Source organism: Mesoplodon bidens, assembly GCF_964165515.1.
Source record: "Mesoplodon bidens genome assembly, chromosome: 20".
Classification (NCBI taxonomy): Eukaryota; Metazoa; Chordata; class Mammalia; order Artiodactyla; family Ziphiidae; genus Mesoplodon; species Mesoplodon bidens.
Window position 1 is genome coordinate 4,050,630 of NC_138181.1, and position 22,949 is coordinate 4,073,578.

Below are 22,949 nucleotides of genomic sequence, written 5' to 3' on the forward strand. Positions count from 1 at the left end.
CTCAGGTGCCCTCGTTCTGAGGAGACGCGAATTCCGCATCCTCCTAGTGCAGCGTCTTCACCCCGCCCCCCATATTCCTTTCAATATACCATTCTGACAGCCATATTAGCATGTAACTTAATGGCTACAAAAGGGATAAACTGGCAGCAATGTCACTGTGATACCTTTAGCTTAAGAATCTCTTCTTTTTTGAATTTTATTTATTTTTTATACAGCAGGTTCTTATTGCTTATCTATTTTATACATATTAGTGTATATATGTCAATCCCAATTCCAGGGATTTCTGGAATTTCAGAGGCTTGGACTACCAAGTTAATATTAGTCAATGTCAATCAATATTTTAGCATTCTATGATGTCTCATCAAGACACAGAATCTTAATCTAAAACTATTCTTTATAATGGAGGCTGTACTAAGGTATTGGTTCTTGCCTTTTGCACTCCTGACAACTGTGTTACTGAAGGATATTACACGGACTTGTGTTTCAGGGTCATCGTGTCTGAGGAAGCTTGTCTAAGTCTTCATGTCCGTGGGTCTGGCTTACCTGTTCTGATTCCACACTAGCTTCTTTCACTTTATCCTCTGTTGCCTCTTTACATTTCTTCAGGTGTCTAACTGTTTCTTCCAATTCCTGAAAACGTGATACAAAGATTTTTTACAAACTCCCAATATACTATATATGGAAGAAAAAGCTTCAATATTGTAATAAATGAGCAACCAAATTATGAAAGTATGATGGGGTACTTTCTAAGTCCAGGTGCTACCAGACTATAGGATAAAAACTATTATTTTCAGTTTAACCTACAGTATACATTTGTGTATATGATTATAGATTTTGATTTACAGATTCTCCTGAGAAAAGATGATTAACATCTCTTTCCAGAACTGGGGAATACTTTTCATAGCAGACAATCTCTGTTGGAAGGCAAGAGCTTGATGGTCCCTTGAAGTCCCTTTTCCATAATAAAATGTGCTTTTCATGAGGTTGGGAGTAGATAAAAGTCCTGTAATGGCAACAGGTGTATCTGAGCTACGGGGAAGAACCAAGGGGTGTAAAGTTCCTGAAAGACTATGAAGTTCACAAGTCTTACTTAGTAACTAGTACTTTGCATATGTGAGCTTTAGCCGTTCTTCAAAAATGAGTATCATTTTTATTAAGTTGAACATGAAGACGAGGTGCCATAGTCAAAGCTCCAGGCTTCATTCCTAGATATGATTCTAAGGACTTAGCTAAGATGAACGACTTGTAAGTTTGTCTTCTTCTATAGAGCCTAGAAAAGCCAGGTGCCCTCATGCTGGGTTTTGCACGTGGCCTTTGCTGGTAATCTCTGAGATGAATCTTAGGAACCCTTTTACCTGGCACCGATGCTCCAGCTCCCACCTCCTCTTCTGCTCTGCCTCGAGCTGCAGCTCATGCTGTTTATTCTGAGCTGACAGATCACGTTGGCTCTTGGCCAACAGCTGCATCTCCTGCTGTAGGTTAGTCATTTCAGATACACATCTCTGGGTACTCAGTGACTGGTAGGGCACAAAGAGGGAGACGGTTGGTGAGCCTGTTCAAGTTTGGGATTTCACGTGAATGGTAAACAGAGTGTGTGGAAATCATCTACCCGTTCATAGCTCTTTTTCTGATACTGATCCTTAATTAGCTCCATTTGCCTCAATTCTGTTTCTATTTGCTGAAAGTAAAGGTGGAAATACCATCGAAAGATGATCAGTGGAAAAACTGGCTTGCTCTTTTTGCCTATAGGCTGACACAAAGTATCCCACATGAGATCCACAGTTACCAGTTCCTGCTGGGCTCTCCTTCCCATCCAGCCCCCTGACCCCGAAAGAGCAAAGTCTTGTAAAATCACTGTGGAAGAGACAGCTGGGGAGCCAGAATGTGACACTGGCAGCTAACGAGAAACCAAACACTGATGCAGCAGTATCTCTGTGGGAAAAAGTGTCTACCCCCACCTCCCCCGAGGCAACCTGCCCACTTCCCAGGTGTAGCTGTAATTCCCAGAGAACACATGGTGGTGGTGGGGCTCTGAAACCATCTTCCCCAGACACCACTGCCTGTCTGGATCCTCATCAGATACTAAGGAGGAGAGGAGAGTTAGGCTTTCTCATACAACCTTCCTCTTCTCTATGTTCTGAGCATTATTTGCCTTAGGTGATAAGTGGAACTTAATTTGGGCCTTTTGATCCTTTATTTTCTCTTTGCTGCTGTTCAGTACCTTTTCCAACTCTGTAAGTGTCTGCCGCAACTCCTGGTTGGTCCGGGATACTTCCACTGATCTGAAGTTGCTGTCCTCAAGGGCTTTCTTCAGCTGTGGGATACAAAGGGAAAATTAGAACATTTTAACCTTCCATTCAGTAAGAGAAGCTTATGTTTAGCTGTGTCCCTATATTTTGTTCTCTTTGGACCTTTCTTTTAAAAAGGAGGTAAAGTGATGGGACTTCCCTGGTGGTCCAGTGGCTAAGACTCTGTGCCCCCAATGCATGGGGGCCGGGTTTGATCCCTGGTCAGGGAACTAGATCCTGTGTGCCACAACTAAAGATCCTGTGTGCTGCAACTAAGACCTGGCACAGCCAAATAAATAGATATTTAAAAAAGGAGGGTAAGTGAGGCAATAATAATAAGGAGATTTGTGGAGAAACACTCTCAGTGATTTTCATAAATTTTAACACTAAAGAACACAATTTTTCTTAGAACAGATAATGTAAATGTATGTTCGTCATTTGCTTTCTAAGAGCATGGCTTTGGAATCAGACAGAAGTTAAAATCTCAGCTTCACCACACACTAGTCAAGTAATTTCAGATAATTAACTTCCCTAAGCTTCAGGTTCATCACTGGAAAAGTATGAGAATAGCCTACTTCATAGGATTCATGTAACAGTTAGACAAGAGGAGGCAGAGAAGGAATATAGAGCCTGGCACACACTAATTGCTCAGTGCTCATTGCTGTGCTTTAAAGGTTTTTTTGTTTTTTTGTTGTTTTTTTAAACTTAAGCTCGTCTCTTTCTGTCACTTGTGACCTCATGTATGGAGAAGTGAAAATAAATTATATGGAGTTTATGTAAATACACCTGTCAGTTATTGACTATCCTTGCATGTATTTTTATAATATTCCTTTTTGTCTATTGAGGTATAGTTGATTTATGATATTATATTAGTTTTAGGTGTATGACATAGTGATTAAAAATTTTTATAGATTATACTCCCGTTATTATAAAATACTGGCTATATTCCCTGTGCTGTACAATATGTCCTTTTAGCTTATTTACATAGTAGTTTATACTTCTTATGAATATTGCTTTTGGTTTAGAAAGTTTAATAAACTTGTCTAGTGGGAAAATAACATAGTGATTACTATTCAAAACAAGACAACAGGCCCACAATGAAGTCACTTATGCTAAACCTTATGTCACCAAACTGAGACTTAATTACAGTTTTGGCTCTCCCAGAAAAGGACTCTTAAACCAGTCAATCAGGAATGGCCTGATCAGCATTAGGTGAGTAATCTGCCTGACAGACCCCTGCCATCCCTTAAAGGAAGTAACTCTGCTCCTAGTAACTAATCTACTTTTTTGCCTAGTATAACTTCCTTGTTCCTGCTCCCCTCTGCCTATAGAAGTCTTTCATTTTATACAACTCCTCAGAGTGCCTTTCTGTTGCAATCGATTGCATACTGCCTGATTCAAATTGATTTTTGTTCAAATAAACTCTTAGTTTTATTATTCTTCAATTTATCTTTTAACATTACTTAAATCATTTTACAGAGTTCCCCCTCTTCCTCATATGCCCTTAAATGAGTACCACGTGATTTTTAGGAACAAGAGACGGCAGCTGAGTAGGGAGACATTAGGAGGGTGATATTCTCTGTGGCTGGTAAGTTTTTAACATGTCAAAGAAAAAAGTCAAAATTATGTGTTACCTTTTCTCTTTATACTAGCTCATTCCCTCACATCCTAACCTCACAGTACAGTGTTATTCTTTTATTATCACCCAACTATATTTCTGTTAGATATTCCACCATTACCTCAATTAGAGCTTTGTCAAAACTGGGTAATCCCTAAAAACTAACCCTCCAACCCACCCTGGAAAGCAGTTGTGATGATTTCCATTTTGATTGAGGAAACTGAGACTCAGATGTCAAGTCATCTGCACAGATAGTAAATTTACACATTGCTAATAAGAGGCAGAGCTGGGAGTCTTAAACAGTGCACCCTGAGCCCACCCCTGCCACTAACTGCTCAAGACATCACACTCATACTGTTCCTTGGTCTCTCCTGCACAAGTTCACCATCTTTACAGATCCCTGTTAAAAGGATTTAAACTTTTAAATATTCTGAACAACTCTCTCTGAATAAAAGTACTTTTAATTTCAGTGCCCATTTTTGTTTCCCCCAGAAATTATTTTTATAATATTTTTAACACTTATACAGTGCTTTTTCAATTTACAAAGCACCATATAAACAATTGAATCTGATTTTGTGACTGTGCACTATCAAGTACAATTGCTAAATATGCTGAATTTGGCAAAATACAGACTGGCCACCCCAACCAAGTCTTGGGATTATTTTAATTACTCCCTCCCCTTTGCTTATGATACATTTAGTGTCTGATTTTTCTATTAATTAAAATGGATTTTTGATTTGATCGTTCTCTATTTTCAACAGAAACACTTTGCTTGGCTCTAATCATCTGAAGCCCAAAGTTACTGCTCTAGTTCCCCTTAGCCTCCATGTTTCCAGTTTCTCTTCATTCTTACCTACTCTCCACTGCTAACAGACTAACCTACCTAAAATTGTGCTCCCAGCCTCCTCAGAAACCTACAGTGCTCTACTTGTACCTAATACTTTCCATCCAACATTCTGGTAGTCAAGGCCATCTACCAGCTGGTCTCATCTAAGCTAACCCCTTTTTCTCAGAAATTTCCTAAAGTCTCTGCTCTGATCAAGAGAGGCAAATCCTTTTTCTTTGCTCACATGTCCTATTTATTTCTGTAACTAAGCTTTGTTCATCCTCTTACACAGAGTGTCACAGCCCTGTCAGCTCTGCCAGCCTCAACCCTGTTTAATTTCGTCAAGCTTCCCCTCTTCTTCGATCACCCAACCAGCCTAAAACAAACTTTCCCTTACTTTTGAATTCCTTTAAAATTGTACACAGCTTCTAGCTGTCCAGGAAACATCTTCTGATGTCTTCCTAGTTGTCTCATCTAAAGAGTGGAGATGACAATTAAATAAGGGGTAATTTAGCACGGACCACATCTTCTTCTGTTTTTACTTGTGCCTCTCAGGAGGAGGTAGGTGCATGATGGATGCTAGTTAAGTGAGTTGAGGAGACAGGTGATTTGCCATCTGTTTAGCAGATGGCGGTCTCCTTCCCACTCAGTTATTATTCTCCAATGGGAAGGCTGTCACCAAGGCATTCCTTCATTGGGCAGATAACTGTATACCAGAAACTTTTTGTGTGTTAATTTACAAACGGCATAGAGATGTGTCTGGCTTTCTGGCAAAAAGGGGATTAGAAGAACCAAAGAACAACTGTAGCCATTCTCGGAAATCCTGTGGCTGGTTCTCCTCTTCAAAGGCATTCACCTAGAGGGAGACTTTTGTCACTTGCCTCCATACCTCAGTCACTTCCCGTTGTGCTGCTTTCTTTGCAGTTTCTCTCTCAATTTGAAATTGTTTCTTAGAGCATCTATGCATTCAGCATGCAATTCTGCTTCTATTTTGGATTCTTCACTCATCCATTCTCTGTTTTGAAAAAGAGACATGATAAATCACCTTTAGAAAACATCTTAGTAGGCGTCATTTACCAATGAGAAGCAGATCAGTCACCAGGTAAAAATCACTGATCTGGAACTCATTAACAGAAGAAGAAATAAGCATTTACCTACAGCATTAAAAAACAAAAAGTTATTCGATATAAAGAGATCCACCCAAAAGAGTGAAACACATACTCTTGTTTTAACCAATACTGAGTAGTCTTGAGCCAGCAACATTTCACCAGAATATAAAATTTGTACAGATTACAAATATGAAAAATACCTTCTTTGCTTTAGCTTATACTTGTCTGCTATATCAGTATGTTCACTACGTGAAAGGAATAAAGATCCACGTGCACAATGCATTTCCCTTGGGTATAAATTTTCATGGGATGTTATTAATATCTAAATCCTATTTGCCTAGATAAAGTTTAACAATAAACTTTAGTGCCTTGACCTGAACTTGATGGGTTTGACCTAACTAATCTCAGGAAAAAAGTTGAAAACAATGAATGGTTTAGCAGCTGCTTAAATGGAATTATCCCACTCCTGGAGGGATTATTCCCATCCATGCTTCTGTTTCTCCTTTTCCAAATCATTCTTTTAAAGGACACATAAGCTTCTGATAGAAAAGGTTTGGCAGAAACATGTAAGTATCCCTTCCAACTTGGTTTAAACCTTCATGTACGGAAGAAGACCGACACTAGATGAGGGAAGAGCTGAGAAGGAACGTACCCCAGCCAGCTAATATCTGCTCTGCACAACTATGCCTGCTTCCTTCACATGGCTCTGCTGGGAGTACTAGCTCAAAGTAGGGAAAAAGGGTTTAACTGCTTTATGTTAATTAGCCAAACTTTCTCTCCCAGAGGCTCTTCCTTAATTCCACTGTGACTATACTGCCCTTACATGAAGGTTTCCAAATTCCGTTGCTCAAGTTCTTTGCGTTCCTATTTCTCTTAAACAGGATCAAGCTTTGTTTGCAGCTGATGATTTGTCTGGAGAGCTTGCTCCAGGCTCATAGCCAGTTTCCTGTTTTCTTCTCTAGCTACATCTAGAGCTTTTTGTAGAGCCTCCATCTGAAAGAGAGAAGAAAGAAGATTGTTTTTAATTCCACTGTAACAGATACAAGAAGTCCATAACACTGTATATTCACTCTTTAAACTTGGAAACAATAATTATTTGGAACCAGAACCAAAGACTCCAGATGCCTGGAATATATATATATGTGAGAACTTATTACAGACAGTCCTTAGGTGACTCTTAGAAGGTGATGGGAAGGGTATGCTCCACTGGTCACTAGAGAGTTTTGGAAAATAGAGCCAACTTATTTATCCTAATTTCTAAGGTTTTAAACCAGTTAAACTCCCCTTCCTGATCCTATGACCCTCTGGTCTCGCTGCCTAGAGAGATAAGAACTGGCAACTGTTCCTTGTATATCCTTCTAGAAAAAGCTTTTTTATAGGAAATATCTCTATTTTATATGTGTGCATACATGTAGATACATATTCATGTGTGTATACACCTATAAACATGTGAGTATGCCTCCTTATTAAGTGGGATCACTCTAGCTACTTCTGACTAAAGTTATGTTGTTTTCTAAGCCCTTTAACTTCACTTATGCATTAATACATGAAAAGAATGCAGACCATATAAGACAAAGAGAGTCAGGCATAATTATGGTCCTGGTTTGCCCATAAATGGTTCACTGTAAGATCACAGACCCATTTCCCATTTGGAAATATGTCACTGTTCAAAACTCAGACTTGAATGGAAAGGAAATTTACCTGATTGTTTTACTCCATTTTTCCAAAATAGCAATATCCCAATAAAATAAAAAAAATATCAACATTATCATCTATAAAAACCTGGCTTCTACCTTACTGTTGTGCTGGGCATGCACGACAAGGATTCAGGCCCGCCACTGGTCCACTTCTGCTTCCAGCTTCTGTACCCACTGTTGATTTAGAGCCCTGTAAATGAAGGGCACAGGGAGAGTGACCATAGAAATGTACCATCTAGGAGTGATACCACTGGGAGTTACAGGGCACCTTCCAGGAAGCCCAAATGGCATATGTAGTGGGCTACAGATGCTCAGAATATCTGAGAGTTGGCAGGTGACAATTAGTAGCCTCAGCTTCAGGTTAAGAAACTAATTTTCCTATGGATTAAAAACTTGTCCCATTTATGATTCAATTTGGCTTTATATATTAAAGTATCAGTGCATGTTAATGACTAAATTATGGGCTGGTAACTTTATACTATATATATATTACTAGTACAAAAATATATCACCTCTGTATGGACTGGCTTGCTGTTGAGATTTCTGCTTTTTACCCAGAATTTTATTGTGAATAGTAAACAATTTTTAATACCATTCCCTTGACTTTTTTTTTAAGTTCAGAGGTAATACAGATTCATAATATGTAAAAAAAACAAGCACAACGAATAATATAAAACTCACTTGTTCTCCCATAACACAGAGGGAATATGCTCCACTAATGTATTACAATATGTCTTAGAGGTCTGATTAAACTCAAACCATTTGTTAATTAACGTAAAAGGGAAACTTTTATGTAATTTTTGAAACATTTAAAGGAGTTCACTTACAAAACATGGCTAAAAGTAGTTCTCAGAATGATTCATCTAAAATAAATAGGATACTAATAAATGGATAATTAATTCAAACAGAAGTAGACACTTGGCTTAAATCTTGACAATTACCATTCTGTAGACCCAAGGGCAGGTATAAATGGTGTAGAAAACAGCAAGGATAAAACAGCATATATCACATGAATTTTTAGAATACATAATTATTTACATCACTACAAAATAAGAGAATTTTTGGATATCATTTTTATTTATAATTCCAGATTTTCCTGAATTTGCTAGTTCTTTAAATACCATTTTACTACTTTATTTTCACAAGGGAATCAACAGAAAATGACTGTTTCTTGACTGCACTCTGTTCTTTACTACAAGGCAGCAGAAAAATACAAGTACAAAGACAGAAAAATAATCTCTGGTACCTTTCTTTCTTGAGGCCTGCAATCTCTGCATCCCTCTGCCCAAGCTCTATTTGCACTTTTTCCATAGCGCCTTGCATCTTACTGTGAGAAGCCAACACATTCTCCAACATGATTGTAACTTTGCAGTTGTCTTCTTTAGCTTCTGACAGTTGTTGCTGAAAGTTTCCCACCTAATAGAAAATGAAATAAGACAAAGATATTTGATCCTTTCTGGTTATTCTTCTGCTGAGTCCCATGACTTCTAGAAGAGTATGGAAAACAGGTCTGGTAGAATGTTAAGAGGAATAATTAAAGTATATTTTATATTTATTTTGTTTCTTAAGTTATTCTGACTTTTTGAGAAAAAGAAAACTAGACCCTAGATCATATGGATCCTATGAAGAACTCTGCAGTGCATCCTAACTATTGTCGTGTCACAGCACATATATTAACTGAGACATAAGGACCAACAGCTTCTTGGGGCTAGAGGTGGTCCCAGACTGGCCTGTGCTAGCCCTCCTCAGCTATCTTACCATGGGGTCAGAAGAAGATAACACATTTGAAGCCCATCAGAATTATCTGAGGAAAGAGGACCATAAGTGGAATCTGCTGAAGAATGATGTGACTCACAGCCCTCTTCAGAGTGGCAAAATCTAGCACCTGCTGTCAAGAATTTTGGGATGTTACCTCTCTTCCCACTAAGTACACATACTGTTAAGCAGAAAGCATTTGGTAATTTGACTTAACATAAAATCTTAACAGTGTTATATCACATTAATAATACATAAGTAGGTGGTTATTATTACCAAGGTCAGATGTGTTTCAACAGAAAAAAATAGAACTTTTGATTATTTTAAGACAGGAAGAAAAAAAACATTGGGAGTTAAATCATGTATTTTTAAAGGAAATATTTTAGAGCTCTTCTACAGTTGTCCTTTCTTTAGGAAAATAAAATCCTCCTCTGATCAATCCTCATTCTTTTTTACTAAAGGTAACAAGAAAAGAAAGAATATGGCTCATGAAAGATATCAGAAGCGCTTCATTTCAGTAACAGACTTCAGAAAGGATTGATGTCTTGCCTTCTTGTTCTCCCTGTCCTGCAAAGCTTCGAGGTCATGTTTCAACTTCTGACTCTCTTTCAGGGCTGCAGCCTGACCCTTCACAACACGTGAGAGCTCCCTTTCTTTCAAGAATGGATTTCGCCTTAGTAGAAAAAAAGAAATGATAAATGATTCACCCAAAGCACAGTCAATCAGCAATTAGAATAAGACACAGCAATTTAGAAACCAAATTTAAAATGTTTAATTAAATATTCTTACATATTATGGTAAATAAAAACTAGCTTTAGTAGCTGTTTTTCCCCTTAAAACTACAAAGCAAAAAAAATCTGTTAATAAACATGGGCAAATCTCTAATATATGTCAATCTCTATGAAAGCACAGAATGAAGATAAGGGAGATAAGACAATGATGCCAAGATGAAAAACGGGGGAGAAATTGATTATCACAGAATTTGAAAATACAACGTAAATTAATATCATAAAAGCAAAGGTGAATAAGTACTAGTGTCAAGAAAATAGTGTTACAGAAGTGTTCTAAATAGTGTCCTAATCCTAATTAGAAGTATTAGAATTTTACATCTCTGAAATACTTTTAGTATATCTACACAGTTGTTTCAGATTCATCATACTATTCTAAATACTACTCTTTTAAAAAATAATTTATCTTGAAATACAGAGTCATGGGAGTTTACAAAATTAGTGCAGAGTCCCCATGCACTCTTTTCCCTGCTTCTAATGATGACATCTTATATTGTAGTTCAACATTAAAACCAGGAAATTGACTTTAATGAGATTCACTAGACTACAAAACTTATAATTTTCACTTTTTTTTATTTGCAGTATGCGGGCCTCTCACTGTTGTGGCCTCTCCCGTTGTGGAGCACAGGCTCCAGACACACAGGCTTAGTGGCCATGGCTCACGGGCCCAGCTGCTCCGCGGCATGTGGGATCTTCCCAGACGGGGGCACGAACCCGTGTCCCCTGCATCGGCAGGTGGACTGTTAGCCACTGCACCACCAGGGAAGCCCTTCACCATTTTTTTAACCTGCATTCATCTGTTTATGCACACATGCACATAGCTCTATGTAATTTGACCCCACGCACATATTCCTGTGATCACGACAATCAAGATACAGAACTGCTCCACTGTCACAAAGGACTCACTTATGCTACTTCTCTCTGTTCACACCCTCCCCCAAACATCCCATGTCCCCTGGCAACCAGTAATTTGTTCTCTATTGCTACTGTTTTTGTCATTTCAAGAATGTTATTTTAAACATTTAAAAATAATTAATTTTAGTATAATACATTCACATTTTTAAAAACACCCTTGCTGAGACATAGTTGAAATACAATAAGCTATGTATATTTAAAGTGTACAATTTTGATATATGTATAAACCATAATCATGATAATGAACACTTCCATTATCCCAAAAGTTCCCTTATGCCTTTTTGTAATTTCCCCCACTTCTATATCTCCCTGTTCCTACACATCCACCCAAGGCTACCACTGACCTGTTTTCTGTCACAATCAATTCACTTTTATTTCCTAGAATTTTATATAAATGAAATCATATTTTATGTACTCATTTTTGAATGGTTTTCCACTCAGCACATTTATTTTGAGATTCACTCACTCTTCTTTATATATCAATACTTCTTCCTTTCTGTTGCTGAATAGTGTTCTGCTGAACACTTGAGTTGTTCCAGTTTTAAGCTGTTACAAGTAGAGCTGCTCTGGGCAGTTGTATACAGATCTTTGTGTAGATATATGTTTTCATTTATCTTTGGTGAATGCATAGGTGTGGAATGGCTCGGTTGTATGGTAGTAGTATGTCTCACTTTTAAAGAAACTACCAAACTATTTTCCAGAGTGGCTGAGTGATTTTACATTCCCTTCAGCAATGTATGAGAGTTCCTCCACATCTTCACTAACACTTGGGGTAATCAGTTTTTCAATTTTAGACATTCTAATAGTGTGTGGTAGTATCTCACTACAGTTTTAATTTGCATTTCCCTAATGACTGATGTCTAACATCTTTTCAGGTGCTTATTTATCATCCGTATATCTTTTTTTTTTGTGAAACGTGTGTTCACCAAATAAATAAAATACTTTGCGCCTTTTTTTTCAGATTGTTTTTCCTTCTTAGTGAGTTTTGAGAGTTTTTAATAAACTGTGGAGACAAGACCTTTATTAGATATGTGATTTGCAAATGTTTTTCCCCCAGCCTGTAGCTTTTCATTTTCTTAACAATGTCTTAGAAGAGCATACGTTGTCAATGTTACATTTTTTTCCTTTATGGATCATGCTTTTGATGTCAAATCTAAGAAATCTTAGTGTAATCCAAGATCACAATGATTTCATCCTATGTTTCAGAAGTTTTACAGTTTTAAGTTTTACCTTTAGGGCTTTCATCCATTTTGAGTTAATTTTTATATATGGTAAGAGGTATGGATCAAAGGTATTTTGCTTTTTTGTTTCTGCATATGATACCCAATTGCTTTAGCACATTTGTTGAAAAGACCATCCTTTCTCTACTTTTACTTCTGTTGAAAATAAAGTGTTCATAAAATTATTCTGGATGGGTAGCACATTCACATTACTCTTAAGGTACAAAAGGATAAAGTGAAAAATCTCCCAGCCACCCAGTTTCCTTCCTCGAAAATAATGTTGCCAATTTATTACGATTCATTTTAGAGAGACTCTATTCAAAAGTGAATACATATGTATACTTCATCACCCCAACCCTTTTGCACACAAATAGTAAAATACTCTGTATAGTCTTCTGAACCTTGACTGTTTTAACCTAATAATAGATATGTTATGATTAAGATAAATATATCTTCAAACAGTATTCCAAACTATGGATATACCATGATTTATTTAGCCAGCCTCTTACTGATGGAATTATGGTTGTTTCTAGTCTTTTGCTAATAACAAACAATACTTCAGAAAGTAACCTCGTAAACATGTCTTATGTACAAGCTAGTGTATCTGTAGGAAAAAGTACAACTGTGGGTGTAAAGTGATAAACAAAGCCAAATTGTCCTCCACAGGAAAAGGGCACTCCAAACAGCAGCAAAGAAGAATGCCTTTTCCCCACATCTTCCTCAATATTATACTTCCTTATAACTTTTAACCTGTAACATGATGAATACTTTAACGTCTTCTGTAAGGATTCAAGAATAGTACAGAAGATGCTAACTTATAAGGTTTTGAAAACCTATTGGATTTTGTTCTAGAAAAGTATATTAGGAAGAATATAGTTTTTATAATTTTATCAGTGCTTATAAAATATTTATAAAAATGAAAAGGCCACTAGCAAAAGTGCTTACAGAAAGGGTCTAAATTGTAGTTAACTCTAGAAGACAAGCTATAGTACTTTCTATTTTTAAATACCAAACAAAGATGTATGCTCTAGTAAGTTTTCTTTGGAAAGTATTTTCCAGTGTTCAAGTTCTCAGGGTTTCTATTTATGTATTTCTACTTTAAAATCAGGCTTTACCCATTTTACTGTAAATGTTAAGACTATTAGCATTAATTTTTAAAGTGAAAATTAGATTAAAAATCTCAATGGTTACTCATAAGCCAAATATGACATTTCTGTGTCCAAAACAAAAACTAAGTATGCAATAGCCAGAATGATGGTTTTGATCTACATCATCAGTTTTTCCTGTTTGTGAAGAAGTTCTTTCCTTGTTGTTCCTCACACCTCCAAACGTTATCTTTCTAGATGTTACTACTTTTCTTCATTGTTGTATAAATCTGAAATTTCCTTATGATTTAATTTGTGGCCTTCACTTACTGAATCCCGGTGAAGAAAATTTGGTGACTCGTCATTTTTTAATGGTGTTGAGGCAAGAATGTCTATTTTACCTTCCAGTCTTCCCTCCATGGTTTTAATGGCATTCAAAAGAGTCTTTAGAGAGATCCCAGAGTCTCTGATCTCCTGAGAAGACCTCACAGAAGTCAGGGTAGGTGCAAACGTCACATGGTGTGTAGGGTTTGACCTAACACTGGGCAAAACAACTGATGAACTTCATTCCTTTACATTGTTGACACAGGGCCTATGGCTTTAAAGTAATCTTGAAGATGCAGGCCTCTCTGGAGACTTCCTTCTTCTTGGAAGCATCACCAATTTAAAAAGACAAAATCAACTAAACCTAGAATTATTTTTCAGTGAGTGCCCCCTTTACTATGAGAAACAACACAACATTCTAAATGAAGCTGGGATGGAAAATATACTTAAAAATGTGTTCCTTTGTTTACAAAATGAAGAAAATACTAATGTAAAGTATGTCCTCATGAAGAAACAAAGCATATCTAATGAGGTCCCCTTTACCAGTATAGTCAGATTGTTAGAACCATTTGAAGACACATTCTAGTTGCTTGGTTACCAAGGGTATACATACACAAACGTTATAGTTAAAGAAGTTACACATGCTTACACTGTTAAAAATTAAAAATAAATAATGTGATAAATTTGTAAATCATTGAAATGAATCACTTTCTTTTAGTAACATATTCCTGGATTATTTTCTTCACTAAATGTTTTAGATATCTTCTTTGTCTAATTTTCTCTGTTCATGTTAAATTGTTATGTGACCTACGAACAGTTTTAATAGTCTCAATAGTCTCAGTCTCAATAGTCACCATGCTAACAAGTAAGCACCTTCACTACTAATACCTCTTTCAAGTGCGTTATTGCAGGTATATCTTGTTGGCAACAAGTTCTGCATTCGCCTGTAATTAAAAACCCAAAGATACTTGTTCCTCACGTCTGCCAAAAGTTTTAAGGTTCAAATTAAAAAACCACTTCCTCTATGATAGAGATTCTCGATACTTTCATCATGATGATGTTCCCTATGCATGCTCACAATACAATCTATTGTGTTTCTGAAAGGCATAACCTTCTATTCTATAATAAAGTCTGCTGAGTACATTCCTAATCCTGCAATTACAGCATGCAAGTTGAATGTCCCAATACTGCTTCAGGCATCTTTATGAATTCTTCTGTGGTTGAGTGGAACCTTGTACATCGAGGGTGTTTAAAATATTTTTGATAAATTGCATCAAGTGAGAGAATATTCATCTTTCTGGGATCATACGGTGAGGTGGGGAGAAAGTCATCAATTTCTTAAAAGCTAATTAAAACAACAAAGACACAATCTGTTTTATAGCTATTAATCACTCCTGAGCATATTTGCCCTCTAGTGCCTTATTCAACTTGCGTAGATGGTCATTCTGTGAACTGGTTTCAGTAAAAGAATGTAGTTGTTCTTCTAGCTGCTTAACGTTTATCTAGAGGAAAAACAGAAGAATAAAAAAACAAGTCTCATTAACGAAATATATATATATATATACTCCAAAACAGAAAAAAAAGATGTCACAAGTTTTGCAGAAAAAAAATCACAGAAAATCCTTAAAACTTGTAAAAAGCGATCCTGTTTTTTTCTAATGATGCTATTTCAACTAAAATAGCTATTTCAACAAATAAAATAGGCTATAGCCCTATACATGTACTGAGATAATTCATTTGGTTTATAGCATTTATGGAAACTCCAAATTAACATGACTCATGAATATAACAGTGAGACTTTGTGGGTAAAATATTTCAATTTTAAAGAAATTGTGGTATCTAGTATTCAAAACTCCGAGTACAGATAATTAGAATTGTCAATATGTAAGGAGACAAGAGTCTTGTGTTTACCCACAGAGAATTACGAAAGTTGAATTAACAGAATTCTTATAGGCTGAATTATATTTGAAAACTAACTCATAAAGCTGACCACTCACATCTTTCACTTTAAAGAAAAGATGATTTGGGGGAATAAAATCATTAATATTTTACTCACAAATCTCCAAATTGTGTGTTTGTCTACATTTTCTTCCTCTTATTCCCAACCCTCTCAATACAAATCGACAATTAACATTACTGAGCTTATCTCTGAATCAGAAAAAAATTCATCCAAAATTTTTAATTTAAATCAACTTTTTCCTCTCTCACTATCTTTTCTTGTTTCCCACCTCTGAAGGGCAAACCCCTCTTGGTTGTAGCCACTGATTGTTTTCAAGAACTGTTAAAATTTGAGTGCTAATACTTAGTTTTTTTTAGAAAGGCTACATGAAAACACATTTTGTCTTAGGAAATCTCTCTTGTTCCATCAGCAGAATCCTTTTTCTCATCTTTGCCTGTTTCTGGTGCTCTGTTCCACAGTGTACAGTATAAAACATGTTCCATGGATCCCCCTTAAGTGTATTCACTTAAGGTTCAGAATTAGAATGGCTGCCTCTAAAGAGAGGTATTGATGCAACACTTATTCTCATTTTAAATGTAAGCAAACTGCTGTTAACCTTAGAACTCAGTGGAAAATACTGATGAGCACTCAAGAATTTTAGATTTGCCTCTCTTCAAACAAAACACAGAATATCTTTATTCCACAATATTTCTCAGGTAACTTACGCTACCCCAGCCTCAGAGTACTCAATAAAATGCCCTGAAACTTGTCAGATGGCATGTTCTCATCTATAAAGCACTTTACTTTTTATACTGGGTTTCTTTTTTGGAAGAATTTCTAATTCAGGACACTGAAATGTGGAAGAACACAGAAGCAAATAAATCCTGCTGCCCTCAGAGATCTGATGTTTCTGTGTCATTAAAATCCAAGTAGCTTCCACAGCTAGCTTACCAGGCAGTCTCAGAAATACCAGTATTTAGGTCAAGGTCATATCCTCCTATTGTTTCAAATGGTCTAAATATATATAGATACATATTTTTAAAAATTGAGGTATAGTTGATTTATAATATTATGTAAGTTTCAACTATACAACAAAGTGATTCACAATTTTTAAAGATTATATTCCATTTATAGTTATTATAAAATATTGGCTATATTCCCTGTAATGTACAATATATCCTTGTAGCTTATTTTATACACAGTAGTCTGTACTTCTTAATCTCCTACCCTAATACTGCCCCTTACATATATTTTCTAATATAAAACTATAAAAACATAACACTATAGAAACTGTGAGACACCTAAGAAATGGATGAAAAGGAACTTTTTGTGTGTGTGTGTGTGTGTGTGTTACACAGGCCTCTCACTGTTGTGGCCTCTCCCATTGCGGAGCACAGGCTCCAGATGTGCAGGCTCAGCGGCCATGGCTCACAGGCCCAGACACTCTGCGGCATGTGGGATCTTCCCGGACCGGGGCACGAACCCGCGTCCCCTGCATCGGCAGGTGGACTCTCAACCACTGCGCCACCAGGGAAGCTCGGAACTTATTTTTATGTGTTTTATAATGCAAGTATTCTAAATTAATGCTATTAATAAATTTCCTAGGTTTTTTCTTCTTCGATACATATGATAAGTTGGAAATAAAGTAGGACAAGCCTAAAACGTTACCCCAAAGTTTGAAATGAGCTACAGAGTTGAAACAACCTAAACTGCCAGAGTTATGTATTTTGACTAAAAGTATGAAAATACATTCATAAAACTGATAATTTCAGCACAGAACCCTTAATAATATTCATATAATTCCATGAAGCAATTCAAATCAAAGAAGTACAACAACAATCAACATGGATGGATCTCTCAATTATAATTCTGGGTGAAAGAAACAAGACACACAAAAATTATATACCGTATTATTATATAAAGTTCAAACATTAATCTGGGGTATTAGAAGTCAGGATGATGGATAGTAACATCATGGGGGACAGTGACTGAAAAAGGCTATGAAATGGGTTCTGGGTGCTGGGAATATTCTGTGTGCTGGTCACATGGTTACCTCTACTTTGTGAAAATCCATTACCTGTATCCTGTGTACTTTTCTGTATAATATGTTATAGTTCAATAAAAATTTATTAAAACAAAACAAACAAAACCTTTAAATAATCTCTAAATTAAGGTCACAAATGCAGCTGCTCCTAAGGGGCTAGGCAGCTAACATAATATTTGAATCCAGTTGGTATAAGAGTGATGGGGCCAGTGGTAGATTAAAGTGAGCATAAAGCACTAACTAACATATGTTTAAAGACAAGAAAAAGGTGTTGGGCTTGCCTGGTGGTGCAGCGGCTAAGAATCCTCCTGACAATGCAGGGAACACTGGTTTGATCCCTGGTCCAGGAAGATCCCCTATGCTGCGGAGCAACTAAGCCTGTGCACCACAACTACTGAGCCTGCGCTCTAGAACCTGCGAGCCACAACTACTGAAGCCCGTGGGTCTACAGCCCATGCTCTGCAATGAGAAGCCACTGCAATGAAAAGCCCACGCACCACAACGAAGAGTAGCCACAGCTCACAGCAATTAGAGATAGCCCTGCATGCAGCAATGAAGACCCAATGCAGCCAAAAATAAATAAAATAAATTTATTTAAAAAAATGTTGGAAATCTTTCAGGCATATATAGCAACATCCCTTCTATTCATCACTCAACTTAAAAAGAATAAAACATTACTAATATAGTTGAAACCCTCTGTGTAGCCTAATCCAACTAAATCTCTTCCATCCTGGAGTTAACCACTATCCTGAATTTGGTGTTTTATCATTCCTATTCCTTTTTAATAATTTTACTATAAATGTATCCCTCAACAGTACGTAGTATTATTTTATGAGATTCATCCATGTTAACACATGTCACTCTACATCCTCTTATATAGACTGCTTTCTAAACTGGTATAATTACTTTTAGGAGAAATTTGAAAAACTCCAGTAAATTTCAATTTATGTACATCATACAACCCAGCAATTCTCCTCCTAAGAATTATACCTAGAATAGAGAATATTTTGGGTGAGTACAAAGACATGTGCAAGAATTCATCATATCAGCATTATTTGCAAACAAACGAAAACTGCCTAAATTTCCATCGACATAAGAAAGGATAGTTTTTTAAGGAACCTCCATACTGTTCTCCATAGTGGCTGTACCAAAAATAGAACTACCATATGATCCAGCAATCCCACTACTAGGCATATACCCTGAGAAAACCATAATTCAAAAAGAGACATGTACCAAAATGTCCATTGCAGCTCTATTCACAATAGCCCGGAGCTGGAAACAAGCTAAGTGTCCATCATCGGATGAATGGATAAAGAAGGTGTGGCACATATATACAATGGAATATTACTCAGCCATAAAAAGAAACGAAACTGAGCTATTTGTAATGAGGTGGATAGACCTAGAGTCTGTCATACAGAGTGAAGTAAGTCAGAAAGAGAAAGACAAATACCGTATGCTAACACATATATATGGAATTAAAAAAATGTCATGAGGAACCTAGGGGTAAAACGGGAATAAAGACACAGACCTACTTGAGAATGGACTTGAGGATATGGGGAGGGGGAAGGGTAAGCTGTGACAAAATGAAAGAGAGGCATGGAGATATATACACTACCAAACGTAAGGTAGATAGATAGTGGGAAGCAGCCTCAGAGCACAGGGAGATCAGCTCGGTGCTTTGTGACCGCCTGGAGGGGTGGGATGGGGAAGGTGGGAGGGAGGGAGATGAATGAGGGAAGGGATGTGGGAACAGATGTATATGTATGACTGATTCACTTTGTTATAAAGCAGAAACTAATTAAAAAAATAAAAAAAATAAAAAAAAGAAAGGATAGATATATTTGGGCATATTTAGATAATGCAATAGTATACAGCACCATATATGAAACTGAAATCATGTTTGAGTGTGAGGCGACAATTTCTGACAGTCTGCATTAACACATAAAACCAGGTATTTACATCATTAAGTCAATTTTGACAATGCAATATTTTATCTAATATAGTTCATATGTAATATTTTAATCGATTATAATCCAATTGAGAGAACACACAGCAGACTATTGTTTTGATTACATTTAATATGTAGCTCTTCTTTTAGATTATCTTGTGAGAGTAATATGCTATACATTTACAATAGCCAAGACATAGAAGCAACCAAGATATGCATCGATAGAGGAATGGATAATGAAGATGTGTGTGTGTATATATGTATGTGTGTGTGGGTGTGTGTGTGTGTGTATATATATATATATATACACATATATACACACACACACAATGGTCTATTACTCAGCCATAAAAACGAATGAACTAATTCCACTTGCAGCAACATGGATGGCCCTAGAGATTATCATACTAAGTGAAGTAAGTCAGACAGAGAAAGAAAAATACCATATGATAGCACTTATATGTGGACTCTAAAATATGATACAAATGAACTTATTTACATAACAGAAACAGACTCATAGGCATAAAAAATAAACTTATGGTTACCAAAGGAGAAAGTGAGGGGAAAGATAAATTAGGAGTTTGGGAGTGGCAGATGCAAGCTACTGTGTATAAAATAAACAACAAGGTCCTACTATGTAGCACAGGGAGCTATATTTAATATTTTTAAATAAAGTATAATTGAAAAGAATATGAAAAAGAGCATATATACACACACACATATATATAAAACTGAACCACTTTGCTGTACACCAGCAACTAACACAAGATTGTCAATTAAAAAAGAAAATAACGTGCTATATAAGAGCACTTTCCCTTGGGCTGATGAGGTCAGTGCCTTTTGGAATGTGCCAACCCAAAGCATGACATAAAAACACCAGTGAATCAATAGTTTCAAAAGTGTTTCACCTTTCAAAGGCTATCAAAAAGCTTCAGCCCTTATTACAGGAATATGGACAGAAAAAAAGGCATGTATTTTCCTTAAGATTATAAGGATGATCTCTAACATGTAATCAAGGTTTAAAAGGTTAGATGGGGGCTTCCCTGGTGGCGCAGTGGTTGAGAGTCTGCCTGCCGATGCAGGGGACACGGGTTCGTGCCCCGGTCTGGGAAGATCCCACATGCCGTGGAGTGGCTGGGCCTGTGAGCCATGGCCGCTGAGCCTGAACTCTGCAACGGGAGAGGCCACAACAGTGAGAAGCCCTCCAATGGCAAAAAAAAAAAAGGTTAGATGGGTAACATCAGACTCACTAATAAATCTTAAAATGTATTCCACTCCCAGCTAAAGTTTGGCATCAAGGGTTTAAGATTTGGCTATGAGTATTTAAGAGTTTTCTCACACACTTAAAAATATACTTCATTTCTCTTGGGAAAGCTAAAAGCAGGTCAAAATCATGGGCCACAGCTTCTACGAGATGATTAGTTTCACAAAGGAGAAAGTATATACCCAGCCTATTACACTGATCACTTTTCCCCATGAGAAGTAAATAAGAGAGGTGTACTCCCCCAGCTCATTTCATAGGTGAATAAGATGAAACAAGAAAATTAAGACTTGTGCAAGGTTACACAAGTATAGATGATTATACTTAAGTGCATCACTGCCTCTGGAAAATATTAATTAAAAGCACACAAATAGTAGCCAAATAGCTTTATCTATTTTTTTTTGTGGTACACAGGTCTCTCACTGTTGTGACCCCTCCCATTGTGGAGCACAGGCTCCGGACATGCAGGCTCAGCAGCCATGGCTCACGGGCACAGCCACTCTGAGGCATGTGGGATCTTCCCGGACCGGGGCATGAACCCGTGTCCCCTGCATTGGCAGGCAGACTCTCAACCACTGCACCACCAGGGAAGCCCAGTTTTATCTTTTTACTGGACAACATACTGTTTCACAACCATGGTTTATCAACTGCCTTTCAGATCACCTGCCATTTCTGGGCTGGATCTTGTCTGCTAACCCTATGGTAAGTCCCTTGGGAAGATGAGATAAGATTAACACTGAGGTGTTCAGCAAATCTCTAGGGAGATTACTTATTCAGTCAGCTCTATAGCTACCAAGCCTAACCAGACTTCACTTCATACCATTCAGTCCAGTGGTGCTCAACTATGGGTGCACATTGGAATCACCGGGGATTTAAAAATTATTGAAGCCTATGACTTATTTCCTGAGATTCTGATTTAATTGCTCTGGGGTGCAAGCCTGGTCATGGGGAGTTTTCCCTTTATATTTTATTATGAAAAAATTTAAATATACAGAAAAATTGAAATGTGCATACACCTGCCATTCAAATTCAACCATTAACATTTTTATACTTACTTATCATATATCTATCCATCATTTCCTGTATCAATCTACCAAACTATTTTCTTTTTTCTTTTTTTAATGATTCATTTCAAAGTAAATGGCAGACATCATATACTTCCTAGCATGAAGAGTTTTTAAAATTCCCCAGGGGAGGGCTTCCCTGGTGGCGCAGTGGTTGAGAGTCCGCCTGCCGATGCAGGGGACGCGGGTTCGTGCCCCGGTCTGGGAGGATCCCACATGCCGCAGAGCGGCTGGGCCTGTGAGCCATGGCTGCTGGGCCTGCGCGTCCGGAGCCTGTGCTCTGCAACGGGAGAGGCCACAACAGTGAGAGGCCCACATACCGCAAAAAAAAAAAAAAAAAATATTCCCCAGGGGAGCCTACTGTGTAGCTAAGGCTGAGAACCACTAATTTAGACTTCAATGTTTCTACTGAAGTTGGTTTAAGGCTGGTCTAGCCTTATTAGTGGCAAGCTTCCTGCTCTGAGGACACTTTAGGGACAAAACTCACATGGAGTGAAAGAACAGTATCATCTCATGCACAAGTCAATTCTATTGCCTTGCATCTCAATTTCCAGGGTTACTTCTTTTTAGGAATGTTATAAAAATTCTGCAAAAAGGAAAACATATGTGATGGAGGGAATCAAGATGGTGGAGTAGGATGATGCTGAGCTCACCTACCCCTTCAAACAAATCAAAAACACATCTATATGTGTAGCAGCTCTCAGTGAAAACATACTGGAGACTGGCAGGAAGATGTCTACAACCAAGGCTGCAAAGAAAGATCCACAGAGTTTGGTAGGAAGGGAGAAGTGATCAGGTCGGGACCTATGTCCCTAGTAGGGATACAGAAGAGGAGGGGATATCACAGGTTCAGAGATCCTCCCTGGGGATTTTGGGGCTTGAACCACATATTAGGAACCCCAGTCCTGGGGACCAACAATGGAAAGATGAATCCCACTAGCTGGTTTGAAAATCAGTGGGACATACCAGAGAGCTGTAAGAACCTGAGACTCCGCTCCTGAAGAGTGCACACACGCTTGCTTACTCCCAGGAACAATGGAGAGGAAACAGATTAAAAATGGCCTGGGG

The 22,949-nt window shown here is 37.4% G+C and overlaps 1 pseudogene across 1 annotated transcript in view; it reads right to left on the bottom strand.

Annotated features, from left to right (window-relative positions):
- The window catches only part of LOC308608046 (coiled-coil domain-containing protein 150-like), a 102,999-nt pseudogene that overhangs the window by 16,529 nt on the left and 63,521 nt on the right, over window positions 1-22,949 (bottom strand). The window contains exons 16-25 of the transcript in view: window positions 15,018-15,127; window positions 9,843-9,966; window positions 8,785-8,954; window positions 7,635-7,728; window positions 6,665-6,834; window positions 5,622-5,747; window positions 2,120-2,314; window positions 1,610-1,678; window positions 1,356-1,517; window positions 544-630 (exon numbers count right to left, since the gene is read on the bottom strand). The product of the transcript in view is annotated as a coiled-coil domain-containing protein 150-like (transcript). The remainder of the gene's footprint in view (window positions 1-543; window positions 631-1,355; window positions 1,518-1,609; window positions 1,679-2,119; window positions 2,315-5,621; window positions 5,748-6,664; window positions 6,835-7,634; window positions 7,729-8,784; window positions 8,955-9,842; window positions 9,967-15,017; window positions 15,128-22,949) is intronic.